This window comes from Enhydra lutris, unplaced genomic scaffold (genome assembly GCF_002288905.1).
Source record: "Enhydra lutris kenyoni isolate GAN:26980312 unplaced genomic scaffold, ASM228890v2 scaffoldscaffold11, whole genome shotgun sequence".
NCBI classification, from domain to species: Eukaryota; Metazoa; Chordata; class Mammalia; order Carnivora; family Mustelidae; genus Enhydra; species Enhydra lutris.
This window is the reverse complement of record NW_019154095.1, coordinates 40,355,548-40,360,855: the sequence shown is the minus strand read 5'-3', so window position 1 is coordinate 40,360,855 and position 5,308 is coordinate 40,355,548. Positions and strand designations below refer to the sequence as shown.

Below are 5,308 nucleotides of genomic sequence, written 5' to 3'. Positions count from 1 at the left end.
TAAAGAATAGACTACAGGAAGCAGGAGAATGGATTAGCAACCTGAGAGACAGAGTAATGGAAACCAATCAACCTGAACAGAAAAAAGAAAAAAAGAATATTAAAAACTGAGAATAGATTAAGGGAACTCAGCAACAGGATCAAGCATAATAAGATTTGCATTATGGGAAGTCCAGGAAGAAACAGAAAAAAAGGGGGGCAGAACATTTATTTGAAGAAATAATAGCTGAAAACTTCCTGAATCTGGGGAAGGACAGAAATCCAGATCCAGGAGATACAGAGAACCCTGAAGAAAAATCAACCCAAGGAGATCCACACCAAGACACATAGTAATTAAAATGGCAAAAATTAGTGATAAAGAGATCATTTTTAAAGCAGCATGGGAAAAGAAAGCAGTTACATGCAAGGAGGGCCGTGCCATAAGTCTATCAGTTGATTTTTTTAGCCCAAACTTTGCAGACCAGAAGGAAAGGGCATGACATATTCAAGGTGCTGAAAGAAGAAAACCTGCAACCAAGAATATTTTATCCAGTAAGGTTATCCTTCAGAATAGAAGAAGAGATAAACAGTTTCCATGATAAACAAAAATTAAAGGAATTAATCACCACTAAACCAGCCTTCCAGGAAATGTTAAAGGGGATTCTTAGAGTGGAAAGGAAAGACCATAAGCAAGAGTAAGAAAAGCAGGAATCACAAAAGCAGTAAAATTAAGAATATCTATAAAAATCAGTCAAGGTATTCACAAAATAAAAAGATGTAAAGTATGATAGCACATACATACAATGGGGGTGGGGGATGAGAAGTCAACATCTAGAGCTTTTAGAGTGGGTTCAAACTTAAGCAACCATCAACTTAATTTAGACTACTACACTCATAAGATGATACATATAAACCTAATGGTAACCACAAATCAAAAACTGGGACTAGTACTACAAAAAGAGAAAGGAATCCAAGTATATCACTAAAGAAAGCCAATCAACCCTGAGAAAGGAGAGCAAGCAACAGAGAAGTAAGGAACAGAGAAGAGAGAGTAAGGAACAGAGAAGAACTACAAAAAGCAACCATAAAACAAATAACAAAATAACAATAAATGCATACCCAAATAATTACATTGAATGTAAACAGACTAAACGCTCCAATCAAAAGACAAAGGATGACTGAATAAATAAATAAGCAAGACCCATCTCTATGCTGCCTACAAGAGACTCATTTCAGACTTAAAGATACATACAAATTGAAAATAAAGGGGTGGAGAAGTATTTATCATTAAAACAGAAGTGAAAAGAGAGACAGGGTAGCAATATTTATATTAGACAAAATAGACTATAAAATGAAAGCTGTAAGGAGAACCGAGAAGGACACTACATAACCATAAAAGGAACAATTCAACAAGAAGATATAAAAATTAAACTATTTATGCACCCTACATGAGAACACCCAAATACATAAAGTTGCTATTAACAAACATAAATTGATGGAAATACAATAATAGTAGGGGACATGAACACCCCGCCTTACATCAATGGATAGATCATCTGAAAAGAAAATCAACAAGGAAACACTGGCTTTGAATGACACATTGGACCACATGGATCTAACAGATTTATTTAAAACATTCCATCCTGAAATAGCAAAATACACATTCATTCCAAATGCACATGAAACATTCTCCAGAATAGATCACATGTTAGGCCACAAAACAAGTCTCAACAAATTCTAAAATACTAAAGTCATACCATCTATCTTTTCTGACAACAACACTATGAAACTAAAAATCAGCCACAAGAAAAAAATCTGGAAAGAACACAAATGAAAGTTAAATAACATGCTACTAAACAACGAATGGGTCAACCAAGAAATCAGAAGGAAATTTTTAAAAAATATATGGAGACAGATGAAAATGAAAATACGATATTCTAAAATCTTTGATGTAGCAAAGCTGTTCTAAGAGGGATGTATATAGCAATTTAGGCCTACCTAGGAAGCAAGAAAAATCTCAAATATACAACCCAACCTAATGGCTGCTAGAAAAAGAAGACCAAACAAAACCCCAAACCAGTAAAAGGAAGAAAATAATCAGGATTAGAGCAGAAATAAATGAAATAAAAACTAAAAAGTAATAGAACAGATCAATAAAATCAGGAGTTAATTCTTTGAAAAGATCAACAAAATTGAGAAATTTATAGTCAGACTTATAAAAAAGAAGGAAGGAAGGAAGAAAGGAAGAAAAAAAGAAAGAAGAAAGAAAGAAGAGAGGTCTCAAATAAGCAAAATCAGAAATGAAAGAGGAGCAGAAACAACTAACACCCCAGAAACACAAAGGATTATAGGAGAGTATTATGAAAGATTGTATACCAACAAATTGAAAAACCTAGAAGAAATGAATCAATTCCTAAAAACAACAAAAACTCCCAAAACTGATTTGGGAAGAAATATAAAATTTGAACAGACTGATAAGCAGCAATGAAATGGAATCAATAATCAACAAACCAAAGTCTGGGACCAAAAGGCTTCACAAATGAATTAAACCAAACATTTATTTGTTTGTTTGTTTGTTTGTTTGTTTAACTAGTCTCCATGTCCACTGTGGGGCTTGAACTCATGACCCTGTGATCAAGAGTCTCATGCTCTATGGGCTGAGTGAGCCAGGCACCGCAATTCTACCAAACATTCAAAGAAGAGTTGATACCTAGTTTTCTCATACCATTCCAAAAAACAGATGAGGAAGGAAAGCTTCCAAATTCATTTAATGAGGCCAGCATTACCCCGATACCAAAGCCAGATAAAGACACTACAAAAAAAGAGAACAACGGACCAATATTCCTGACGAATATAGAGAGGAAAAAATTATCAAAAAATTAGAAAATTAAATCCAAAAATATATTAAAAGTAGTTCACCACAGTAGAGTGGCTTTTATTCCTGGGATACAAATGTGTTTTAATATTCAACATGATACACTGCATCAGCTAGAGAAAAGATAAAAGCCATATGATCATTTCATTAGATGCAGAAAAGCATCTGACAAAGTACAACATCCATTCATGATAAAAAAAAACTTCAACCAATTAAGTTTAGAGAAAGCATACCTCAACATATAACATAATAAGGCCATATATGAAAAACTCACTGCAACCATGATACTCAAAGGGGAAAAACAGAGCTTTTCCCCTAGGATCAGGAGTAAGACAAAGATGTCCACTCTTACCACTTTTATTCCTCATAGGACTGGAAGTCCCAGCCACAGCAATCAGACAAGAAAAAGAAATAAAATGCACCCAGGGCACCTGGTGGCTCAGTAGGTTAAAGCCTCTGCCTTCAGCTCAGGTCATGATCCCAGGGTCCGGGAGATAGAGCCCTGCATCGGGCTCCCTGCTCAGCAGGAAGCATGTTCTCCCTCTCCCACTCCCCCTGCTTGTATTCCCTCTCTTGCTGTCTCTCTCTCTCTCTCTCTGTCAAATAAATAAATAATTTTTTTAAAAAAAGAAATAAAATGCACCCAAATTGGTAAGAAAGAAACAAAAATTTCACTATTTGCAGATGACATGATATTTTATATAGAAAACCCTGACTCCACCAAAATACTATTAGAGCTGGTAAATGAATTCAGTATGATTCAGTGAGGATACAAAGTCAATACAAAGACATCCATTGCATATCTATACACTAATAATGAAGTAGCAGAATGAGAAATTAATAGAACAATTCCATTTACAATTGCACCAAAAATAAATACCTATGAATTAACTTAACAAGGGAGGTGAAAGACCCATACTCTGAAAACAATAAAACACTGATGAAAGTAGTTGAAGATGACACAAACAAATGGAAAGACATTCCATGGTCATGGATTGCAAGAACAAAGATTGTTAAAATCTATCCAAACTATCCAGAGCAATCTACAAGTTTAAAGCAATCCCTATCAAAATACAAACAGCATTTTTCATAGAACTAGAAAAGATAATTCTAAAATTTGTATGGAACCATGAAAGGCCCTGAATAGACAGAAATCTTGAAAAAGAAACAAAACTGAGTGCTGCCAACGCCCTGGCGGAGAAGCTGAGGTCATCATCGAATTTGACATATTTTAAGTGGAAACAAAACTGTTCCAGCAATGCAGACAATTAAGTGTGTTGTTGTGGGCGATGATGCTGTTGGTAAGACGCATCTCCTGATATCCTACACAACAAACAAATTTCCATCTGAGTATGTACCGACTGTTTTTGATAACTATGCATTGACAGTTTTGATTGGTGGAGAGTCATATACTCTTGGACCTTTTGATACTGCAGGGCAAGAGGATTATGAGAGATTACGACTGCTGAGTTATCCACAAACAGATGTATTTCTAGTCTGTTTTTCAGTCATCTCTCCATCCTCATTTGAAAATGTGAAGCTGGGATAACTCATCATTGTCCAAAGACTCCTTTCTTGTTTGTTGAGACCCAAACAGATCTCCGAGATGACCCCTCTACGATTGAGAAACTTGCCAAGAACAAACTGAAGCCTATCACTCCAGAGACTACTGAAAAGCCCATGACCTGAAGGCTGTCAAGTACGTGGATTGTTCTGCACTCGCACAGAAAGGCCTCAAGGATGTATTTGACGAAGCAGTATTGGCTGCCCTGCAGTCCAAGGGACCGGAGTACAGCCTCAGGTGTGTGCTGCTGTGAAAATCTCTCCAGAGCCCTTTCCGCACAGCTGGTGACAGCTTCATACTAAAAGCAATGTTAAATCAAACTAAAGATTAAAGATTAAAATTCGTTTTTGCGATAATGACAAATGCCCCGTACCTACCCACATGTGCTCGTGTGAGACAAGGCCCATAGGTATGGTCCCCTTCCCTCTCTCAGTACTAGTTAATTTGAGTACTTGTGTATTGTCAGAAAAGTAATTAATACTAGGTCTTGTTTTGTTGTTTCAAAAAAATTTTTTCTGTTGTTTTTTTGTTTTTTGTTTAAAAGCAAGGCATGCTTGTGATGACTCTATAACAGACTAATTTGGATTATTGAAGTTGCTCCCGGGCTCCATCCACTCTGGAGAATGATCTGGGACATTTAGGGTTTTGTTTTGTTTTGTTTTGTTTTGTTCTGTTTTGTTTTGTTTTGTTTTGTTTTGTTTTTGTTTTTGCGGGAGCAGGGTGGGGTGTGGAGAGATGTTGGGGCAATTGACTCCTGCAGCAGGAGAGACAACTATTTTATCAGCAAAAGTTATACAGTGGCCCTATGAAGAATATCATCTTTCCTGTCAATCCCCGTGGCATCATTTGCTAACAGCATGCTCTTGCAACAGGGGACTTTTCCTTTGACGC

The 5,308-nt window shown here is 36.3% G+C and overlaps 1 pseudogene; it reads left to right on the top strand.

Moving 5' to 3' along the window:
• The first annotated feature begins 4,054 nt into the window (after positions 1–4,054).
• Positions 4,055–4,670, top strand: LOC111144589 (annotated as a pseudogene).
• The last annotated feature ends 638 nt before the right edge of the window (positions 4,671–5,308 follow it).